Raw genomic sequence first — 25,959 nt, forward strand, 5'->3', positions numbered from 1 at the left:
GACGAAAGCGCTAACTACCAGTAGTTAATGTATATTCAGCTCTACACAAATACACAGATACTACACAGATACATTAATGTACATTCATGTAAGCCTCTGAAGGACTAAATGTTGGTTTCAGTTTTTAGCAAATGGTTCAAATGGCTCTGAGCACTATGGGACTCAACATCTTAGGTCATAAGTCCCCTAGAACTTAGAACTACTTAAACCTAACTAACCTAAGGACATCACACACACCCATGCCCGAGGCAGGATTCGAACCTGCGACCGTAGCAGTCCCGCGGTTCCGGACTGCAGCGCCAGAACCGCACGGCCACCGCGGCCGGCTCAGTTTTTAGCATCCTCACCAAGAATATTGTATAGAATCTTTTTAATACTCTGTCTTCTCTGAAGAAGTCGCGTGCTTTTAATAAAGAGTAGTACTATTCCCGGCACAGCGAAATGTGCAGTGCACAGATGTCACTGAACTATCGTATGGTCTACCACACAGTACTATGATATTTTAACTTTAGTGTAAGTAATTAGTCAACATAAATTGATGAACTAAACGATTATGACCACCGAGCGACTATCGGTATAAACTCGTCGAGGCGTTAGAAACGACACAAGCACGGTGCATGTAGTATCAGTGAGCGTGCTTTCCATGTGTAGAATGCGGAAGGCGCGCGATCTGAGTCTGGCCGAGGACAGATTGTGATGGTCCAAAGGCTCGGCACGAGCATTTCGGAAACTGCACGATTTGTCGGGTGTTCGAGAGGGTGAAACCAAGGTGAAACCACCTCTAGACGTCGTGCGGTTGGACAGCTTCCATTCATTACAAATGTCAGACGTCGTAAGCTGTGCAGACCGTTAAGGGGCTCAGGAAAGGCTCAAAATCATGAAAAGTTCAATTTTTACTTTTTTGCGTTTTCTGAATCTGCAGACTATTACCTTTTAATAGATATATAATTTATTCAATTCCGAAGACTACAACTATTTTTAAATTTTTTTTGAAATGTGTTCTACATGGGCGTGACCTACTGTGGCGCTGTTAAACTGCTGTCAAATGGTGTTATTATTAACGTCCGTGTTCATCAGGTACATTTTAGTGATGTGAGATAAAGTATGTGTTGTGGCTAACCTGTGATGGTTCAATATATATCGCTGGTGTGATTGTCGATTGTTTCATGTTTATTTACTCTGTCGTTATCTCGAAAATATTCGTAATTAATTCTGTTTCTTGAGTCTCTGTTTTGTTGAAGTATAATAATGAGTAAAAGTAAAGTTATTAGAAATCCTCTGAAGGCTTTTAAGAAAAGGAGAAATGTTGGAATGCCAAAGGTATCTGTTATTACTGTAAACAATAAAGGCGATGAAAATCCCCAACATAGCTTGTGTCCCAAAGAAGAAGACAGTTGGTGTAAATATAACAAAGGATTGCTAACTGGTGAAGTGTACACTCATAAGCATAGTCTGCCTCATGCAATAATGGAGGTGATAAAACCTATTTTCAGAGACTTAGCAGCACCTGAACTGTTGAAAAAGTGTATTCACGGAAAATCTCAAAACCCCAATGAAAGTGTAAATAATGTTATATGGTCGAGAATCCCCAAGACTGTATTTGTTGGAATAGAAACACTTCACTTTGGTGTGTATGATACTGTTGCGACTTTCAATGATGGCAACATTGTAAGGTGCAAGATATTTAGAAATATGGGAATGAAGATAGGTTCTAACATGGTACGAGCGATGCTTGCTTTAGACAAGGAACGCCTTCGGGCTGCAGACAGGGCTGTAAAGAGTCTAGAAATACAAGCAAGAGTAAACAGGAGGAGGAACAAGAGGAAGCTGGAGGAGGAGTTTGCAGAGCATGAAGATAATCCATCCTATGGACCTGGAATGCACTAAAAAGTTAATCCAATCTTTGTCGCTCGATTCCCAAAACTTTTATTTTCTCATACTAATTACATGTTTTCTAAGGATCTTCCAAACATATTTGTTTCAAACTTTCAGTAAATGTTACACAGTACCTTCTGCATAATTTAACACAGCCTTTTTCCAAAAAAACTGTATGTTTTTGAATATATAAATAAAAAATTGCAAAAAAATGTTGTGAATTTTCATTACAATTGAAAAAAAATCATCTTTAATAACTGAACTAAAATTTTGTAAAATCCCTGTGTTAAGTTGTAGCCCATATTCCAATAAATAATCTGTAAAAAGTTCAACTTCCTACCTCAAATACTTTGTGAGGAAAGACGTAATTTATAAGCGTTATTTTAACATTGCAAGTATAGGGCGTTCCGGAGCCCCTTAAAATAGGACAGATCGTTAAAATTGGACAGGCGGCGAACTGTGGCGGAGCTAAAATCAGACTTCAGTGCTGGGCAAAGTACAAGTGTGTCTAAACATACAGTGCACCGAACACTCCAAATGATGGCCCTCCGCGGCCGACGACCCACGCATGTGCTAGTGTTGACACGAAGACATCGGCAGTATGACCGTCAACACTGGACGTTGGTGGAATGGCATAGCGTTGCATGGTCTGATGAATCCCGATACCTTCTTCATCATGCCGACAGGAGGGCGCGAATTCGTCGTCTTCCAGGGGAACTGACCGTTGACACCTGTACTGTGCGACGAAGACAAGCTGGCAGCGGCTCATTATGCCCTGGGAAACTTTCACGTGGACCTCCATGTGTCCAGTGGAGCTCGTGCAAGGCACCGTGGCGGCTAAGTAGGATCGTACACTAGTTGCAGACCCTGTACACCCTTTCTTGAGGATCGTGTTTCCCAAAGGCAGTGGCATTTTTCAGCAAGATAATGCGCTACGTCATAAGGCCAGGAGTGTGATGGAATTCTTCAAGAACACAATCACGACTTCCAATTAATGTGTTGCCGCCCCCCCCCCCCTCACCCCTCTACTCGCAAGATCTGAACCCGATCTAACACATCTGGGATGTAATAAATATGACGTCAGAGATCATCGCCCCCCTTCCCAGAATTTACGGGAATTAGGTTACTTGTGTGTGCATATGAGGTGCCATTTCCCTCCAGCGATCTACCAGTGCCTCATTGCTTCATGCCACGACGCGTTGCCGCTGTTATCCGTACCAAAGGTGGACATACGGGTTATTAGGTAGGTCATTTTTGGCGCGTGCAGCCGTTCTTTCTATGTGCTCCAGTTCTTTATCAATTTACAGTTTTTCAGTATTTGCGAGCTACTAACTATAGTCATACTCCATTATTGTTGTACTTGTCTTAGAAGTTAGTATTCACCATTGTTATCCCTTTATTAATATGAGTTAAAAACCTTTTGTGTCCATTTCGCACTATTCTTTGAAGATATCCTACTCTACTTAATAGTCTCTCTCATATTGCCACTAAGTCTACATATTAGTCGAGCCTCTTTATTTCAACTATTCTGGATTACAAATGTTCCTACAAACTAAGAAAGATTGTAAAACTTTAACTGAAAAATAATGTAGAAAGACAAACAAACTTACATAATACTTTTCGCGTGCTTCAGTTGAAATTTTAATCGATGGACAGTGGCACAAAGAAGTTGATTATTTCTCAAAAAACAAGGAGCCATGTCACGAATTGCGCGGCTCCTCCCGCCAGAGATTCGAGTCCTCCCTCGGGCATGTGTGTGTATCTTGTTCTTAGTATAAAATAGTATAAGTTAGTTTAAGTAGTGTGTAAGTCTAGAGACCGATAACCTCAGCAGTTTGGTCCCTTAGGAATGCACACACACACACTCAGCTGCCTCTCCCGGCTTCCGAACTCGATCTGCCTTCTACAGTTTCTCTCTACAAAGCTCTAGTGTGCTAGGTGACGTAGCTACATGGATTTCATACACTTCCTCCAAACGGCTTTCTCATTCCCATATTACACTTTAACATTTAGATTGTATATTCATCTCCTTATTTCTCTGTCCAGAGAGCAAAAGTTTTTTTTTCCGTAGGAACCTCATTTGATTATTCCTTTGAGGTGGATCCCAGTTTTTAGATTCTTATAGAATTGCACGTGTTGGCAACGTTATCCACTTCCAGGAGAAGTCTGCTTGTCAGAAACGATGGCCAAAGCATTCTCCAGCGGCAGCTGTCGACGACATCAGATTTTTCTTTAGAGGAAACACGCCAGCACTGTTTGTGTTAAATTTGTCAGTAATAAATCCAAAGAAAACTTTGGCGATGTCAATGGATTAAAGGCCGCCACACGTGCCGGAAATACAGCTTTAAAATATTCCATTTTCTCCTGGCCAAGACGACATTGAAAACAGAATTGATCAGTCAAACAGGATGCGAACGCTTTGAGTAGTTAAAGTTGTATGCCCAGAGGCAAGTCGAATACACACCATTGAAGTCTCAAAGTCGCACGTTAGTGCACCACGCTAACAAATTCAGGAACTGTCCATACATCATACACAACCTGAAAGCTTGCATTTCTAATTAACTTTCGACCATACTTTTCAAGTTCATTTGAAACTAAGTTTATTATTTTTTCGTAAACATTAACTAGCTGAGCAAAACATCGTTGGCTGGACAAAGCGCATTCGTTCTTATAGTCAGTGATATCTTGGCAGTGACACGACTTTGAAAATCGAGTAACCGGTCGATCCATTAGTACCGGGATCGTCAAAAATAAATTGTACTGTATGTTCGGATAGGTGGAGAAATTGACCATGGCGGGGCATGCACTTTGAGGGACTTACCACGTATTACAATTTCACTGACGATGGCTTGAGCTACCAAAAAGGAAGCATACTGCCAAGGCTGCAAAGCTGACTCATGGCCCATCTCTCCCGATCACAAACAGGCTCGTATCGTTCACTGACGCACCGCGAAGTGTGAACGAGTATCCGCCAAGTAAACCAAAGGACGCTGTGCCACCACCGACCGTCGTCACCGATTGGAGCTCCATAGTGACGAACAGCAGTGGACGCCGACTGCTGCGCGTCGTTAGGAGGCACAATGGTATTGTATTAGGACCCTACGACCCCCAATATACCCTAAGAATGGTGAACGAGCGGGTGTCCTAGACATCGCACTCCCAAGAGGAGTGGGAAACCGCAAGTTGCGCTGTCCTCTGATCACCTCCCGCTGCTTTTCGATCTAGAAGTGACAGGCAAATTAACGGCAAACCGCAGACGACTACTGCGGAAAGTAGATTGGGAATAATTCAGGGAAAACATGCAGGGGTCGCTTGATACTGACCCTGACGTCGAAACCGCGGGCATAGACGAGGCGATCAGGAGTCTCACCGAGATGGCTCTAGAGGCTGTGGACACTGCAGCCCACAGAGGCCTTCGTAGGGCAAAGCACACCTTATAACAGCTGCCCCCGGAAATAACAGAAGAGATTGCGCAAAAAAAAACTCATACTACTGGAACGGCAATTGATGATGATGGGGATGATGATGATGTTTGATTGGGGGCACTCAACTGCCCTATCATCAGCGCCCATACCAAGTCCCAAGTTTTTCACAGTCCAATTTTTTTCACAATCCAATCTAGCCACTGTCACGAATGATGAGGATGATGATGAAATAACAACACAGACACCCAGTCCCAGGCAGAGAAAATCCTCAACCTGGCAGGGGATGCGAACCCGGGACCCCATAATCCAGACATAGCAACGCTAGCCACTAGACCACGAGCTGCGGAGAAACGGCAATTGACGAGACGTCCAGCCACCAAACGCTATTTAAACTGACTCAAGAAAGAGTGGAACAGCACCGCAACAGGGAATGGGCGGGGAAGATAGCCTCCCTCCGAATAAACGATGCCACTGCCTGGAGTACGACAGAGCACTTCCTGAAGAAAGGCCAGCGTGCTCTCCCTTTACAGGTCGCCGATGAGGTTGTATGCGAATCTGATGCCAAGGCCAGTGCCTTGGCAGACGCCTTCGAGGACAGCTTCGCTCCTGTTGATGATAACATCGACGAGGAACACGTTCATGTGGTGCTGTAAAGACTGCCGACCTTCCTTGATGCCCAGTACGAAGGCGAAATAGAAACGATAACAGAAGAGAAGATTGAAGTGCAGATCAGCCCTCTAAATCCGAAGAAGGCCGGTGGAAAAGACAAACTTGAGAACATCATGTGAAAACACCTATCCCCTAATGCCCACCATCCCTTCACAAAGAGTTTTAACAAGATTCTGAAGACAGGCAACTTTCCTGCTGCATCTAAACATGCAAATGTGGTTGCCATACCGAAACAGGGAAAAGACCACAGGCTCCCACAAAATTATAGGCCAATCAGTCTTCTCTTAGCCATCTCCAAGTGTTGGAGAGGCTGTACGTAAAGAGCTTACTGCAGCATATAGAAGAAGGGCTAATCCCGCAAGAACAGTTTGGTTTCCAGTGCGGACACAGCACACAACATCAGCTCCGATACCTTCTAGAGGACACGATGTGTGCCTTGGAGCGTCGTGAGTATTCTTCTCGATGTCTGCATGACTGCGTGTGTCTTGAGGACGCCCTCTAAAAATTATTCGTATTGGGGGTACCGACGCCGAATGTCAGGCTCATTGCGTCACACCTTCCCTGTCCGTGACAGCGACAGTACATCAACGGCCAGACAAATACTAACGGGAGTGCCGCAGGGGTCCGTCCTTGGCCCCATGCTATACTCCCTCTATACATTCGACATGCCGAAAGTGCGTAGGGTGCAGACGACACGGCCCTGTACACGAGGTGTCTCAATGCCAACGTCATGCGCCTACGTCTACAGCTAACATGTGATACGCTGGGAGCCTGGGCTACCAAATGGAGGATGAAATACAACCCCACCAAAAGCCAGGCCCTAATCACAACGAGGAAAATAGTCCCTGCTGACCTCCAGTCGGTGCGGATCATGGGAGGCCCCATGAAAGCGCACGGTAAAATACCTGGGAGTCACCTTAGATGGGAAACTCACCTGGGGACCACACTTAAAGGAAGCCTGGACCAGGGCGCAGGACCCCCTAAACGGCATTAATCCCAGGGACTACCCTACCCCCACACTGCTGCATCACGCTGTATCTGGCGCTGATTCGCCCTTGGATGGAGTATGCGGCCATAATGTGGGGAACGGCAGCCGACTGTCACTTACGACGCCTGCAGGGCCTCCGAGACAAAGCGCTAAGGATGGCAATGCATCTCCCAAATGACTTCCCAACGCAAGAGCTGCATGAGGTCATCGGCGTTCCTAAGATAAAAAACAGAATCCGACATGCTGCGCGAACTTTATATGAGAGGACGCAGCAGCCTGAAAATAGGCTAGTGGCAAATTTAGGAAACCAGCCACATAGGAGGGCTACCACCAAGTGGCCGCATCTGCTTCGTCTGTAAAACTCTGCAATATCGAATCCGCACGCCAGATGCATAGGGCACACCAAACGTCAAGCAAAACCAGATACATAAGCAGGAAATGTAGGGATGATGCAAAAGCATTTAGCCTGCGCGATATAGAGGTATTAAGGTACTGCCCAATAAGGTCAGCGGGAGTAAATATAGTAGCTGTATTTTCTAACTTTGCTGGAGGGAAATACGTACCTAGTGGCTTCTGGAGTAAGATTCTTAAAGTTTTCTTCCCTGAGGTAGGCTTCTGGAGTAAGATTCTTAAATTTTTCTTGCCTGTGGCAGGCAAGAGCGGATGTGTTGCGAGAAGTCTGCGTGGTCTCGACGCTTTCTATATTGTATCCTTTACAACCTCCTGTTGTGCTGTGGGTTCGCAGAACTGCTCGGCCGAAAGCTGGTCTGGTTCAGTTGTCCACGCATCAGCATAGACCTTTGAAATTAGAGGACAGCAACCGCAGGTCCCCTGAGTATTACTGGCGTGACAATTCCGCAGATTCTTCTCTGAAGCAAATACGCGAACCCGCCGTTTTGCCGTCTCCAGGGTGGGAAAATTTCTGAATTTTACATTCCGGATGTTGTCAGCCAATCGCATTGGTCAGCGGCATAGGCACTGTGATGCGAATGTCTGAGCAATGTGTGGTGTCACAGCAAGCACAGGGTGCCAACCTCTAGTTAGTTAATTGAAATATAGTGAGCGATGGTGAAGAAGTTTTAGCAGATTTCTCTTGCGTTTTGGTGTATTTAGAGGAATTCTAGCTCGTCACTGTGACGAAAATACTGATTCTCCCCTCCAAGTCGTCGGTTTTTGTGAGTGGTGAGGAACGTAGAGAAGGCGTGGAGAGAATGTGGAGATGCGCGACAGTGAGGTAATATCGAGAGAAAGGTGCCCGATCACAGCCCGGTGTACTTTGCAGAGTCTTGAGTAAGTGTCGCTTTTAGCGTTAGTGTTGCCATTGGTCTGTGTAACTGACGATTGATTTGCGAGGTCTGTTTCGCATTTTGGTTGCTTCATCGGTGATTTCACTTATTGGATCTTCAGCCGCTTTTGAATTCGGTAGCAATCTTCTATTTATTTCGAGGTATTTACCAGTTGTTAACAGCACGTTCTGTGGCAATTGAGCTTCACTCAAGCAGTCATTTATTGTATTTTTGTGTACATTAAAGTGTATGGCGTTGTGAAATTGACTTTGTTAATCTCATTTTGAGATTCATAACGTTTTTTGAGCTTCAAGTAAGCAATCATCTTTGTCATAATTAAGTGATCTGATATTCACTTTTGTTTCAAATAAATAATTGCAAATCATTTAATTGAAATATGAAGTTAGTAAAATAAACTCATACGTTAAAGCTTAGGATTGTAATCTACTTCGTCCTACGACAGATCTGGTCAGTCGACCTTAATTAAAGAATGAATCTTACCTATCTGAATTATGCTCTCAGAATGGTGGCGTTTCTTTTCAAAGCAGGGGTCTCTCATGGAACATTTAACGTGGCTGTAGGAAATTTACTTCATTTGCGATGGGAATTGCTCTCATTTGTGTTTATCTCATTATTGAGATCATAGTTCCAAGTACTGTAATGAGTAAGTTATTCGTTTAATGTTATACAAAGCGTACACTACTGTATAACGTTTCTGTGTTGACTATATGAAGTGTATTCACAGTTGCGAATACGAACAACCAGCAGTTGCATGAGGGAAAGACTACAACAAAACTTTGTGCCGCATCAGGACTGGAACCCGGATACTCCACTTTACACGAGTCGTCGTCGCCTGAACCGCTTTGGCTATCCGTGCAGAACACACGTCCAGACACAAACTTCCATATGTCGTCATTCCTGCGTCACAGCCTGTACTCGTGCACACGTTATGTCTTTCTTGTACAGGGGAGGTCACTTTAATTGAAGGTCGCTGACTGTTATCGACGGATAAATAGGATATTGCAGTGTCTGTGTTGTTAAGAAGAACAATGTTATTAGAAAGAACGATGTGTGTTCTTTCAGACATGAATGCGTGTCCGAATGCATCGGCACTGCGGCGACTACAGCCGTTATGAAACATACAGAGATGACGAAAGTCATGGGATACTTCCTAATGTCGTGTCGGTTCTACTTTTGCCCGGCGTAGTGTATCAAATTGACTATCGTGGACTCAAAAAGTTGGAAGTGCCGCCGGCCGAGGTGGCCGAGCGGTTCTAGGCGCTACAGTCTGGAACCGCGCGACCACTACGGTCGCAGGTTCGAATCATGCCTCGGGCATAGATGTGTGTGATATCCTTAGGTACGGTGACATGGTGTACCGTCATCCAAAAAATTCCGTCGTTTCTTGGGAATTTGAAGTCCATGGACGACAGCAAATAGTCTCCAAGTAGCCGAATATAGCCATACCGTCAATGATCAGTTCAGTTGGACCAGAGGACCCAATCCACTCCTTCTACGCACACCCCACACCACTATGGAACCTAGCACACTGGACTCGCATTCGGGAGGATGACGGTTCAAAACCGCGTTCCGCCATCCTGATGTAAGTTTTCTGTGATTTCCCTAAATCACTCCAGGCAAATGCCGGGATGGTTCCTTTGAAAGGGCTCCGCTGATTTCCTTCCCTTTCGTTCGCTAATCCGAAGGGACCCCGAAGACCTCGCTGTTTGGTCCTCTTCCTCCCAAGTCAACCAACCATTATGGAGCTTCCACAGTTTGCACAGAGCCTCGTTGACGAGTGGACTCCATGGCTTCATAGCGTCTGCGCCACAATGCAACCCTACCATCAGCTCTTAACAACCGAAATCGGGACTCATATGATCAGGCCAAGGTTTTCCACATCTAGGATCGAACCGATATGGCCACGAGCCCAGGACAGGCGCTGCAGGCAATGTCCTGCTGTTAGCAAAGGCAGTTGGTCGGTCGTCTCGTCTGCCCCCCCCCCTCCCCCTTTGGACTCAATACTGTGCGCAGTTCATATTAGGGTAGCCACACATCCGCATTTATGCGGTCGTGCCTGCATTTTCAAAATTTAATCCAACGTCCAGATTCATTACTACGATTTCTGCTAATATCTGCATTTTTAGTTTTGGAATTTGCGATTTTTTTATTTTTGTTTTCAACTCGTATCATCAACAATTTACATACTTCTTACTTTAGTTACTCAATTTCATTACGTATTTGTTATCTGTTTACATATTTGTTATTTGCTTACAGTCACTGCCGCGCGGGCGCCTAGTCACGGTCCGTGCTGCTCCCCCCGTTGGAGGTTCGAGTCCTCCCTCGTTCATGGCTCTGTGTGTTGTCCATAGCGTAAGTTAGTTTAAGTTAGCTTAAGTAGTGTGTAGGCTTAGTGACCGATGACCTAAGTAATTTCGTCCCATAAGACCTTACCACAAATTTCCAAAATTACAATCAATCTGTTAAGCCGGTAAAACCGAAACTATATATTACTCACAATTAGTGTTTCGATCTTTTTAGTTTACAGATAGCTGTGATGTGCACGTTCATTGGCTGTCCATGCCTCCGATTTTCATTTAACGGTTTGTTCTGTGCGATAAAGCCATTTGAAAAAATGAAACTGAACTAGCAATGTTTCATCCGGGTCGCATTTTAATACTTAAAATAAAAAAATCCCAGTCCAGTACTTATTACTGGACTATGCTACAGATTACACTCACGGCCATCGCGCTCCTTTATTTAAATGCAAAACAAAACAAAAAATATTCTGGCACCGCTATATATGATGTAAAGTCGTCATTGTTTACTGGCATGTTATTCTACTCCCTTATCGAGATCAAATGTTCAAATGTGTGTGAAATCTTATGGGACTTAACTGCTAAGGTCATCAGTCCCCGTGCTTACACACTACATAACCTAAATTATCCTAAGGACAAACACACACACCCATGCCCGAGGGAGGACTCGAACCTCCGCCGGGACCAGCCGCACAGTCCATAACTGCAACGCATGAGACCGCTCGGCCAATCCCGCGCGGCTTATCGAGATCCGCGCTAGAGCCTTCCCAAAAGCGTGCTGATCAATCCCGTTGAGGGTGTCCTCATTTTGCCATTTTAGAATATGGTAACCCTGGTTCACACAGACACAGAGCGCTGTATTGATCTTCAGTGAGAGTGCATGTTTATTTTTACTTCCATTATGCAGTTGGCTGTAAGTTGCGATTTCCTGTGGGCCGAAGACTGTTGAGCAAGAACTTCGATTGAAAGAAACATAATCTACGCAAGTCATGAGAGTGGTGCAGAACATTTTCTTTTAAGCAGTTTACATTAATTAGTGCAAGAAGAAAGGAGGAAAGTGTAGCATAAGCGACAACGCCCCGCACTTTGCCGCTATTTGCATGGTACAGATGTAGATGCGCGAGCGCGGTGTTAACAAGGCAGGACTCGCGGCCGGCCGGGCGAGTGTGTGTGACGCGGCCGGCAGGGCATCAATCACGGCGGACGGCGACACGTGACGCGCGCGCCCGCTAATTACGCAACAAACCGGCGGCGGGGCCGCACCACCGAACCGCCCCTACCACGGCAGCCCGCAAGGTGGCGACCGGCTCTGGTCTACACTAGACCACGCGCTGCGGCGATAATGTTACACCCGTGACATTCCGCAGTCGTAAACAACGCCCGCCACCCTCCCCATGAACCATAGAGCTCGCTGACCGTGGAGCTGAGGTGGCTTGCACATCTCAACGATACAGATATCCGCGTACCGTAGGTGCAACCATATCGGAGGGGATATCTGTGGAGAGACCAAACAGGTAGTTCCTGAACAAGTGCTTCAGCTTTTTCAGTTGTTCCAGTGGCTTATGATACGACCTCGCAACATAAGCCGACATGGCCCTGCTGTACTGGTACTACGAACCATTGAAAACAAGGGGATACTACAGGCTTCTCGAGCCATGTACCTCTACTGTAGGGATCAAAGATGATAGTATCTTTTGAGCAAAATAAACTCCTGGAAATTGAAATAAGAACACCGTGAATTCATTGTCCCAGGAAGGGGAAACTTTATTGACACATTCCTGGGGTCAGATACATCACATGATCACACTGACAGAACCACAGGCACATAGACACAGACAACAGAGCATCCACAATGTCGGCACTAGTACAGTGTATATCCACCTTTCGCAGCAATGCAGGCTGCTATTCTCCCATGGAGACGATCGTAGAGATGCTGGATGTAGTCCTGTGGAACGGCTTGCCATGCCATTTCCACCTGGCGCCTCAGTTGGACCAGCGTTCGTGCTGGACGTGCAGACCGCGTGAGACGACGCTTCATCCAGTCCCAAACATGCTCAATGGGGGACAGATCCGGAGATCTTGCTGGCCAGGGTAGTTGACTTACACCTTCTAGAGCACGTTGGGTGGCACGGGATACATGCGGACGTGCATTGTCCTGTTGGAACAGCAAGTTCCCTTGCCGGTCTAGGAATGCTAGAACGATGGGTTCGATGACGGTTTGGATGTACCGTGCACTATTCAGTGTCCCCTCGACGATCACCAGTGGTGTACGGCCAGTGTAGGAGATCGCTCCCCACACCATGACGCCGGGTGTTGGCCCTGTGTGCCTCGGTCGTATGCAGTCCTGATTGTGGCGCTCACCTGCACGGCGCCAAACACGCATACGACCATCATTGGCACCAAGGCAGAAGCGACTCTAATCGCTGAAGACGACACGTCTCCATTCGTCCCTCCATTCACGCCTGTCGCGACACCACTGGAGGCGGGCTGCACGATGTTGGGGCGTGAGCGGAAGACGGCCTAACGGTGTGCGGGACCGTAGCCCAGCTTCATGGAGACGGTTGCGAATGGTCCTCGCCGATACCCCAGGAGCAACAGTGTCCCTCATTTGCTGGGAAGTGGCGGTGCGGTCCCCTACGGCACTGCGTAGGATCCTACGGTCTTGGCGTGCATCCGTGCGTCGCTGCGGTCCGGTCCCAGGTCGACGGGCACGTGCACCTTCCGCCGACCACTGGCGACAACATCGATGTACTGTGGAGACCTCACGCCCCACGTGTTGAGCAATTCGGCGGTACGTCCACACGGCCTCCCGCATGCCCACTATACGCCCTCGCTCAAAGTCCGTCAACTGCACATACGGTTCACGTCCACGCTGTCGCGGCATGCTACCAGTGTTAAAGACTGCGGTGGAGCTCCGTATGCCACGGCAAACTGGCTGACACTGACGGCGGCGGTGCACAAATGCTGCGCAGCTAGCGCCATTCGACGGCCAACACCGCGGTTCCTGGTGTGTCCGCTGTGCCGTGCGTGTGATCATTGCTTGTACAGCCCTCTCGCAGTGTCCGGAGCAAGTATGGTGGGTCTGACACACCGGTGTCAATGTGTTCTTTTTTCCATTTCCAAGAGTGTATTCCGTAGGTTCCGAGAGACGTGTGCTCAGGAGGTCGTCCTCATCAGAAGAACTAAGTTCTGATTCTACAGTTCAAAGCACGGAATGTTAAATCTCTTAATCGGGTTCAAAAATGGTTCAAATGGCTCTGAGCACTATGAGACTTAACATCTGAGGTCATCAGTCCCCTAGAACTTAGAACTACTTAAACCTAACTAACCTAAGTACACCACACACATCCACGCCCGAGGCAGGATTCGAACCTGCGACCGTAGCGGCCGCGCGGTTCCAGACTGAAGCGCCTAGAACCGCTTGGGCACACTGGCCGGCCTTAATTGGGTAGGTAGAGAATTAAAAAGGGAAATGTGAAATAATTTGGGTGAAGATCACGGTTAAATCAGGCTCAGACATGGTAATTGGATGTCTCTATAGGCCCCCTGGCTCAGCAGCTGTTGTGGCTGAGCACCCGAAGGATAATTTGGAAAATATTTCGAGTAGATTTCCCCACCATGTTATAGTTCTGGGTGGAGATTTTAATTTTCCGGATACAGACTGGGAGACTCAAACGTCCATAACGGGTGGCAGGGACAAAGAATCCAGTGAAATTTTTTTAAGTGCTTTATCTGAAAACTACCTTGAGCAGTTAAACAGAGAACTGACTCGTGGCGATAACATATTAGACCTTCTGGTGACAAACAGACCCGAACTATTTGAAACAGTTAACGCAGAACATGGAATCAGCGATCATAAAGCGATTACTGCATCGATGATTTCAGCCGTAAATAGAAATATTAAAGAAGGCAGGAAGATTTTCCTGTTTAGCAAAAGTGACAAAAAGCAGATTACAGAGTACCTGACGCCTCAACACAAACGTTTTGTCTCAAGTACAGATAGTGTTGAGGATCAGTGGCCAAAGTTCAAAGCCATCGTACAATATGCGTTAGATAAGTATGTGCCAAGCAAGATCGTAAGAGATGGAAAAGAGCCACCGTGGTACAACAACCGAGTTAGAAAACTGCTGCGGAAGCAAAGGGAACTTCACAGCAAACATAAACATACCCAAAGCCTTGCAGACAAACAAAAATTACGCGAAACGAAATTTAGTGTGAGGAGGGCTGTGCGAGAGGCGTTCAATGAATTCGAAAGTAAAGTTCTATGTACTGACTTGGCAGAAAATCCTAAGAAATTTTGGTCTTATGTCAAAGCGGTAGGTGGATCAAAACAAAATGTCCAGACACTCTGTGACCAAAATGGTACTGAAACAGAGGATGACAAACTAAAGGCCGAAATACTAAATGTCTTTTTCCAAAGCTGTTTCACAGAGGAAGACTGCACTGTAGTTCCTTCTCTAGATTGTCGCACAGATGGCAAAATGGTAGATATCGAAATAGACGACAGAGGAATAGAGAAACAATTAAAATCGCTCAAAAGAGGAAAGGCCGCTGGACCTGATGGAATACCAGTTCGATTTTACATTACGCGAAGGAACTTGCCCCCCTTCTTGCAGTGGTGTACCGTAGGTCTCTAGAAGAGCGTAGTGTTCCAAAGGATTGGAAAAGGGCACAGGTCATCCCCGTTTTCAAGAAGGGACGTCGAACCTATATCTCTAACGTCGATCAGTTGTAGAATTTTGGAACACGTATTATGTTCGAGTATAATGACTTTTCTGGAGACTAGAAATCTACTCTGTAGGAATCAGCATGGGTTTCGAAAAAGACGGTCGTGTGAAACCCAGCTCGCGCTATTCGTCACAGGTAGATGCCGTGTTTCTTGACTTCCGGAAGGCGTTCGATACAGTTCCCCACAGTCGTTTAATGAACAAAGTAAGAGCATATGGATTATCAGACCAATTGTGTGATTGGATTGAAGAGTCCCTAGATAACAGAACGCAGCATGTCATTCTCAATGGAGACAAGTCTTCCGAAGTAAGAGTGATTTCAGGTGTGCCGCAAGGGAGTGTCGGAGGACCGTTGCTATTCACAATGTACATAAATGACCTTTTGGATAACATCGGAAGTTCACTGAGGCTTTTTTCGGATGATGCTGTGGTATATCAAGAGGTTGTAACAACGGAAAATTGTACTGAAATGCAGGAGGATCTGCAGCGAATTGACGCATGGTGCAGGGAACGGCAATTGAATCTCAATGTAGACAAGTGTAATGCGCTGCGAATACATAGAAAGAGAGATCCCTCATCATTTAGCTACAATATAGCAGGTCAGCAACTGGAAGCAGTTAATTCCATAAATTATCTGGGAGTAGGCTTAGGAGTGATTTAAAATGGAATGATCATATAAAGTTGATCGTTGGTAAAGCAGATGCCAGACTGAGATTCATTGGACGAATCCTAAGGAAATGCAATCCGAAAACAAAGGAAGTAGGTTGCAGTACGCTTGTTCGCCCAATGCTTGAGTACTGCTCAGTAGTGTGGGATCCGTACCAGATAGGGTTGATAGAAGAGATAGAGAAGATCTAACGGAGAGCAGCGTGCTTCGTTACAGGATCATTTAGTAATCGCGAAAGCTTTACGGAGATGATAGATAAACTCCAGTGGAAGACTCTGCAGGAGAGACGCTCAGTAGCTCGGTACGGGCTTTTGTTGAAGTTTCGAGAACATACCGTCTCCGAAGAGTCAAGCAGTATATTGCTAGCTCCTACGTATATCTCGCGAAGAGACCATGAGGATAAAATCAGAGAGATTAGAGCCCACACAGAAGCATACCGACAATCCTTCTTTCCACGAACAATACGAGACTGCAATAGAAGGGAGAACCGATAGAGGTACTCAAGGTACCCTCCGCCACACACCGTCAGGTGGCTTGCGGTGTATGGATGTAGATGTAGATGTAGAAATGGAAGAGTTGAAGTTAAATATAGTGGGTCTTAGTGAATTGCAGTGGCAGGAGGAACGGGATTCAACACAAAATTTACTGGTTGCGCGTAAGGGGTTTAAAAACCCTATTTCAAATAGGGGTAACGCAAGAGCAGGTCTAATAATGAATAAGAAAATCGGAATGCGAATAAGTTACCATGAACAGCAAAGTGAAGACATTATCGCAGCCAAGATAGACTCAAAGGCAACAGCCAACACTGTAGTGCAAGTTTACATGCCAACTATCTCCGCAAATGATGAACATATGCGTGATGAGATAAAAGAAATTGTTTAGATAGTTACAGGACAAGAAAATTAATTTTGTTTGTTGACTGGAATTGCATTTCTTATTCAAGTTATTGGCTTTTGGGAAGTGCCCACACAGCCTTCTCAATACTGGAACGTCAATTATGACAACAGAAATGTGAGAGCAACACAATACCCAGTTCAGAGCGCAAAAAATCTCCGATCCGGCAGGGAACCGAACCCTTGCACCTTCGGTTAGCACTCCGCCGCGATGACCTCACAGCTACCGAGGCAGACACTGGAGTGTAGTGGTAGGGAAAGGATGAGAATGAAAAATGGTAGGAAAACATGGCCTGCGAGGAGAGGTATGAAAGCGGAGGCCATTTGGTAGGATTATGGACAGAGCATAATTTAATCATTGCTAATACCTGGTTTCAGAAGCACGAAAGAACGTTGTGTAAGTGGAAGAGTAATTTGTTTCATTCGATATCATTACAGACTTGTCTTACGCTGTTGTGGGACTGTGTAGTGGAACTACATGGATCCAGAATCTTCCTACATTAGTACCATTATAAGTGTTAATTAGCAGCGAAAAACAGCGACAGTTTAGCCATATTATGGTCACGAAATTTCGATTAGTTGGCTTTTGTAGGTCTCGTACTTGAATCATTATGTATAAATTGTAGCTCAACTCGTGCTGTGGTCCACGTGGAAGTCCTTGCCTCCTATGTTCTTCTTAATAGTATCTTATACTCCATAGATTCATGAGGTTGTCTCCATACCCATAAACGTCCATCCGCACGATACAATTTGAGACGAGACTCGCCCGACGAGGCAACATATTTCCAGTCATCAACAGCCCAATGTCGGTACTGACGGGCACAGGCGAGGCGTAAATGTTTGTGTCGTGCAGTCATCAAGGTTACACGAGTGGGCCCTTGGCTCCGAAAGTCCATAGCGATGATGTTTCCTTGAATGGTTCGCACGCTGACACTTGTTGATCGCCAAGCATTGAAATAAGCAGCAATTTGCGGTACGGTTACACTTCTGTCACGTTGAACGATTCTCTTCAGTCGTCGTTGGTCCCGTTCTTGTAGGGTCTTTTTTCAGGCGGCAGCGATGTCGGAGATTTGACGTTTTACCGGATTCCTGACACTCGCGGTACATTTGTGTCCCATCGCTCGTGCGCCGACTATAACTTTACGTTCAAACTCACTTAAATCTTGTGAACCTGTCATTGTAGCAGCAGTAACCGATCTAACAACTGCGCCAGACAATTGTTATCTTACATAGGTGTTGCCGTCCGCAGCGCCGTATTCTGCCTGTTTATATATCTCTATATGTGAATATGTGTGCTTGTACCAGTTTCTTTGGCGCTTCAGTGTATAAGCATAGGGCACGGGCACCCACTTCCGCATGACGGTGAGATATCGTTTATTTATTTATTTATTTATTTTAACTGTGTAGTGTGGGCTGAAGAGATCATCCTTGATAACTTACTCTTGTAGGATGGGATGTAAGGATAAAAGGAAAACACTTCATTTATATTTATTACACATTCAGTTAGGCTTGGGCACTCAATGGGTCCTTTAGCCTGCTATCTTTTGTGATGTCTATCTGCTGTGGAGGGTGAGATGTGTCTAGGCTGTTATGTGTGATTGCTTCCTCGTTTTATGACAGATCGCCTATGGGTGAAGGGGGGGGGGGGGGGTGAAACGTTATTGACTTCGGTACGCGATACTTGTGCCATCTTGCAGGGTTTACCGTCCCTACCGATTCTAACTGTCGAACTTCGTCCCTAAGGGCATTGATTTTGTCAAACACTCGTAGAGCCTTGTCATGGACCTTCTTTCTATAGTGGTCTTGTGGAGTGCGGTGCGGATGTCGACGTTTCTTGTCCACCATGGAGATCCTGTGATCCATCGATAGCAGATGATTTGCAGCGTTTGGAGTTTGTTGTAGTTGGTTGAAATGGTTCAAACGGCTCTGAGCACTATGCGACTTAACTTCTGAGGTCATCAGTCGCCTAGAACTTAAGAACTAATTAAACCTAAGTTACCTAAGGACATCACACACATCCATGCCCGAGGCAGGATTCGAACCTGCGACCTGTTGTAGTTGGAGACGCACGCAGTTCCGCACGAGGTGGAGCCATATAACATTGTGGGTTCCACCGTTGCCTTATACAATTGGAGTTGATATCCTTACTCTTCAGGGACGGAAGCAATGACCTGGCCATCTTCTGGGCTGCCGTCTTCTTGTCGTCAATATGCTGCGCAAAGAGTAATTTTTTGTCAAGGTAGACACCGACGTATTTCACTCCCGGCGACCACGGGATAAACTGATCAGCTATTTGGAGCCTGTCGTTCAGAACTGGTTTCCCCCGTGTGAACATAACGGCTGCCGTCTTCATCGGGTTAATCGTTATCTTATTTTGCAGCACCCAGCATTCCATGACAGCAAGTTGCCGTTGCATACTAGCGATTAGCTGGTCCAAGTGTCGTCCAGTTGTCAGAATGGCCGTATCGTCCGCATAAAAACTCGTCGTAACAAGGGGGACTGTTGGGATGTCATTTATATATAAGTTGAAAAGCAGAGGCGAAATGACAGAGCCCTGCGGAATTCCTGCGGAGATCGGTTTCATTTCGGAGTTTTTATCGTCGACTCGGACATACAGTTTCCGGTCCTGCAGAAAGCTGTCCACGAGTCCAATGTAATAATCCGCAATAGGGATAGTGCGATGCAGTTTGAAGATAAGGTTGGGCCGCCACACCTTATCGTAAGCTTTTTCGATGTCAAGGAATACACCAATCGTGAAGTGCCGCTTGTTGTATCCTTCTTGTATCTGTTCGGTGACGAGATATCGTTGAAACCGTAGTATCGATGGTGTCTGTGTCGACCGCATATGGCGCGACTCCCTCATCGCAACAGAAGACGTGACTCTCAGACTCGCCGCCAGCTGGCGCCGCCACAGGTTATGTGAGCTACAGGGGTCGCTGGATTCATACGGACGGTGACGCTTTTAGTTCTACCCGCTGGATCCCAGTACATCGGTCCGCACGTCTTCTTAAGACGCCGTTGACCAAGTTCCACCTCGTGAGTCGAGAGCGCGATGTCAGAGCGAGCAAACGCTGCAGCGCGAGCGCAGGAGGGGGTCGATCGCCACTCGGCGGTGTCTGCCCCGCGTAGGCCCCATCGGTCACTCCACTTATGACGATTTCGGCCGCGACAGATGGACATCGGAAGGAGGCGACACAGGCTAAGGAATTGTTTTATGACAGTTCAACGTTTCACTCGGGCGGAGCTGTGCAACCGTCTGACGCTGCGGCGACGAGAGAACACCAGGCCGAATTGACACCAACTGCCGCTTCTACCGATAAACAAGAGAGTTCGCGGAAGCCGGCGGCGCCGCGCAAAACTGCAACCTTCACGGACGAAGAAAACTCGTACCATCCGCGCGGTAGCGTGCTTCACGACGAACCTGACGCGGAACAGGACAGTAAACACCACTGTAATTCGGCGAGAACGTCGAATTGATGGACCGAGAACCGCTGCAAACAGACACCAGCTTTGCAGAAACGTCCTAGTGCGACACCAACGGCACTATCGGAGAAACTCGAAAGAAGTCGAGAAACCCTCAGAAACGACGAGCTGAGACGATTGAGACTACCAATAGGTTCACACCTATTACCCCCAGAGATGACAACAAGCCGCTGCTGCATCAGACGCAGAGAAATGAAAACGTATTCCACCAGTTGTAACCTCCCCCTCACTTATCGACCTTAATGACAGTGAAAAATTAAACCGCGTGTACCTAATGGAAATTTGGGAAAAAGCAATCGTCACCGAAGTTAATCTGTCGGTAAAGAGGGAGGAAAGGGTTACATCTAATTGAAAGGAAAAATGCAAATGAAACTGGTGGAAATTAATTTTGAAAAGGGGTAAAGTTAATAAAGAAAGTAAATGTGCGGCCGTTACGTCAACAATTAACTAGCGGTAATTAGATATTTGAGATTTGGGGGAAATCACGGTCGCCAGTCCTAAGGACAATTACTATAGTAACTGAAAAAGAAAGGTTATTACACATATAATTAGCACTAGAAGCGTGGCAACTGAAGGTTGACACGTGTAGTGTGAAAACTGAAGTAATAAATTTCGCTACACTCTGACTTAATTTAGCAAAACAATTAATAAAACCGGAAAATCGAAAGTTAATTTAGTGACTGAAGTTAATAGTGAGCTTTCTTTCTGAAGCACATCGAAATCCAGCAGAATACGGTTAGTCTTGGACTACCTCAACAATCATTTCAAAAGCAACTTGACTCTACGCAATTTAGAAACAAGAGATTTAACTTTGAACTTGAATTAAATGATTCTGAATAATTAACAATAGTAAAATTTAGTACGTACCAAGCTGAGCTGCGGTCACAGGTAAGCTAAAATATGCTAACAAAACTCGCACTCTTAATTTGTGCTTGTGTAATCTAACTATTGTAGCCAGCTATGCTTTAACTGCACTTGGAAACTAAAGTAATGAAATGCAATGATAGTACTTTAATGCTGGCGTCTGAATTTCAACGACACTCGGTTTCATTTCGGAAAAGGAAGGGACCCTGCTTGGTAATGCAATTGGGACAATGAGCAACAAAGGTTCATGCTGAGTTGCTGTAATTTTGCGAGGCAAATGGAACAATGTGAAAAGCTGAGGTCTGACATACAGTTCTGAAACTTTACGTGCTTTTGGTCTTCCTTGTTGGTTGATTGAAGGTTTGAAGCCGTCGATCGAGGAGGTGGAGACAGTCACTCATTGTCGGCCGTCGCTGTTGCAGAAGCTGGATGTTGGCGGGCCTTGTTCTCGACACGGTCACCAGGCGAAACGGGCTCTTGATGTGCGCCAGCTAATGCTTCCCGTCCGCGACACCATGTCAGAAACTATCATCGCGAGTCGAGCGCAATTACATGCTGCCAAACCCCGAAAGCGCGGCAACTCGCGGGAGCGTCACACCACACACCTGCTCCACTCGCTACTCCAGCCAGACTCCAACTGCTCTGCCCGCGCTCCACGCGGCAGAGTTAACCCTACCAAAGATCCTACACACTTTGATTCTTCACACGACCTATCGATGTAATCGTTCGATAGCAGTTTTCCCTAGGCAAGACCCAGCGTAAAAATACAAATAATATTTACGAAACAAACCAATTATACACCGACATAAATGCATATATATATATATATATATATATATATATATATATATATATATATATATATATATATACAAATAGTAAAACAATTACAATATATAAAGGTACAGAAATGTCATATATTCAGGTAACAAATTAAGGAAAAAACTTACAGTACAACAGATGGAAATAGGAGGATATGCATTTCCGGCGTTACACGTGCCCCACATTGTCTGAGGGTGTTCGTGTAACCTAAACAGACTCAGAAAATGTCCCAAAAAATAAACAGCGGAAATGCATATGCTCAAAACATCATCAAAATTTAGCATTCTTCTAATTAAGCATAAATCAATTTTTTAGACCATAAAATATGAGTGGAGACAGTCCTAATCTTATTCCACTCTGTCATCTTGCACAAAATAAAACAGGTTGACGACATATTAAAATTCATAGAAAGCATAGAAAATGGTTTAGCTATTCCAAAACCATTAAAATTCGTAACACTATAAGAAATGGAATACTATTTGCAAAATTAATTAGAGTACATGGTCATAAAAACAGGTAGATCAAAATACGCAAATTAATTATTAATTACATAGAATACACATTTTATATAACTTCATAATTATTAACTCGTCATGAGAGTCCACTTAACGCTAAACAAGAAAATAATATACAGTAGATCGACAAAAACATAAATATTGACAGCAGAATTCTTTCACATCAGCTGTCCGGGAAGAAAAACAACTCCGCCTTCCGTACTCGCAAGTACAAAGAATGCCGACAGCGGCACAAGAGCCGACAGCGACCCAAGAGCCGACAGCGGCTCCACCTTGCCAGTATTGTTGCGCCCGCCTGTGCGGCACGCTTGATCTCACTCGCCTGTGTAGCGGCATTTCCAGAACGTCCGTTTCACTGAATTCTTTAGGAAAACTCACTCCCGAGTAATCTCAAGGAGTCCCTTAATACTATCACAGTGGATAACTCAACACTGTCCATCATCACACGCATGTACTAGCCTGAAACTTAAAACAGCGTCTAAGTACATCGGCAATGACTAGTAAAACACACATTCATGCATTCATGAAATCTGACAGCTAGTTACAAAAGCATATTTACATTCCTTAATCTACTGTGACTCAGCTGAAAACTTAAACTAGCAGCTTGGATTTTTCAATTGGTTAAAACGTCTAATCAAAAATTAATTACTTGTTAATTACAAGTTCTTTAATGACCTCTAGGTCAGGCAAAAGCATCGCAACATGGCACATCCTTAAATCTTACACTCTATATTACATACTGTACAAATTACCCATTCTGTGGTATTAATCAATCCTAGGTTGGTACAATTTCAAGTCTACAATATTCCGTATACCTAATCGTTTTCCAGAGCTTGGATACTCTAAGCAATAAGCATTTGTGTGAGGTATACCAATGACTTTATATGGTCCATTATAAACAAACTTAAATTTAGAGATTTCATTGTCTATCTCGCTCGATTTCTCATGAGCTTTTACAAGTACTAAGTCTTCCGATTGCAAACTTAGCAAAACGCGCTTTAGCGTCATGACGACGTATGCGAGCATCAGCTTTTAGCTTCATTACTTCCCGCAAACGATCTTTTTTCACACCAATACTAATGTCAATCCGTGGAGGCAATTTGATTACCTCCTCCAATTCACTTTCTACACTTTTCTCAATGCCGAGATTCCTCACGTTACGGCAGTTCAAATTCATTCCTACATCAATGTCATCCGGCCAGTTAACAATGTGTATAGGCTGGTATTGCCTGTGCACACCGTCTCCTGCCTCGTCAAAACTAACTACTATTGTTTTATCTAGTGACATACATGTCAAAGTTTTGCTTTCGCAATTAATCACTGCACGGTACTTTAATAGCCAATCTAACCCGATAATTACTTCCGTAGTTAAGTCTGGCACGACGACAAACTCTTGCTCAAATCGTGCCCCACATATCTCGAAGTTGACAAAAATCTGTTTTGTGACCGGTTTACTGGCCTTCCCAGTAGCACCGATAATTTTCACTCCTGTTACTGGCATAACTACGATGCCAGGTCTGTCTTTCAGTAACTCAAATATTTTCCCAGATACAACACTCAATTCTGCACCGGTGTCAATCAACACGTTTAGTTGTAGGTCGTGCATATTAACAGACACTACTATCTGTCTACACTTGTCCTCGACTGTTTCTTTATTTTCCCACAGTAAATCCTCGTCTATATCCAGGTCATTCCAGAAAAAACCATCCGGCTTTGATCCCAAATCCGGCTTATCTGGCGGCTTTTTCAGCCTCTTTTCACATACAGTTTTAATTTCAACACGTTTGTCCTGAGGCTTAGTCTGTAGCTTCGCCTCCAATAACGAAACCTTTTCCTGTAACCCGTCAACTAGTGAGTGTTGCTTTGCTATCAATTCACTAATTGTCACCTTCGTTGATTCCTCTTTGGTCAGATTGATCTTATCTGCCAATCTACCTGGAGAAATGTGCCCAGTAGCATCTGAAATTACTTCCTCTGGATCTGCGCAACCCACATTGCTACCGTCTGACCGTATAACGTCAGCTCTAACCTCATACACGCTGTAATCTACGTGCTTTTCTACCAATTGTGTCCGGCTATCACTAAAATTTTCGTAATCTTTCTCCTCAATACTTTCGCAATGTTTAAACTGGAGTTTTGCGTCGGATGGGTCGGCCACTTCTAACACTATAACTTTCGGTAAAGTCTGCCGGTCAGGGCCAGAACATTCCGTTACTGCTTCAACATCCAACTCCTGCGGGACGAAACACGACGAATCTTGGTCGTGCTCCCCATTAACATCAACTATTTCTGGTAAAGTCTGCCGGTTAGGGCCAGAACTTTCTATCACTTCACAAACACTATCTACCTGCGGGACGAGACGCGGCAAATCCTGCACGCGCTCCCCATAAACACTTATCCCATACAGACCCCTATAATCTCTTAGTTCGTCGTATAAGCGACCGAACTGCCTTAACCAGACCTCATCCCTCTCTGCATCCCCTCGCTCGATGACGGACGTTTTATCCGACATCTGATCTTCTCTCAACACTTGCGAATCATTCTTAAACTCAATCTCCAGTTCCGCTGTGGATATTACAGCTACCACTTTATAATCGATTTCCGGAACACTACTTAAATTGTTCTCACTGACAGTGAATGTACTTCCTACTGCCGTGTATACAGCTGATTTACTACCTGTGGGCGCACTCCTTTCTCCTAACACTGGCACACTCTCCCGCCGTTGATTATTCCACACGGAATTTTCATAACGACGACACCTGGGTTTTCTACTGTTATTGGGCCGCCAAAATTTCTCCACGCCCGGTCGGCCCCTCACCGGCGCGGCTAATGGTTTCCCTGTCTCGTCCCAGCAGATACGCTCCCCGGATGCTGCTGAGGCGGCTGATCACACACTCTGGCGTTATTACTATTCTGCGAAGCCCGTATCACGCTAGTATGATACTGGTTTCCGTCATTCCTGTTATTATTTGCATTGTATCGATTGTCATTACGGCCCGAACCACTATTGTTACTGCTGCCAAGATTACGGTATGCATTATTCCCATGGTTATCGTTGTTGTGGTTGCTGTGGTACCCATTGTTGTTACCACGGCCTCTACCACTGTCGCGATTATTGCGCCAATTGTCCTCGTCCTCCACTCTTTCCAGGAAATCATTGATTGTCCTGTAATTGCTTCCTACGTAGCGTTTTGTATCATCTGGAAGCTTCTTGTAGAGTTCCCAGACTATTTCGGATTCCGTGCGGCGATCACGCAAATATTCCAACTTGCGGATCCAGCCCTCACAAAACTCCTTCATCGAGCCGCGCGAATTCGCATCGAAAGGCCTCGATACGACAAATTCGCGCCAGACACTTTGCTGTTTTTGCTCTGACCAGTATTCAGCCAGAAACAAATTTTTAAACTCGTCAAAGGTCAGGTTCATA

Source organism: Schistocerca nitens, chromosome 5, assembly GCF_023898315.1.
Source record: "Schistocerca nitens isolate TAMUIC-IGC-003100 chromosome 5, iqSchNite1.1, whole genome shotgun sequence".
Classification (NCBI taxonomy): domain Eukaryota; kingdom Metazoa; phylum Arthropoda; class Insecta; order Orthoptera; family Acrididae; genus Schistocerca; species Schistocerca nitens.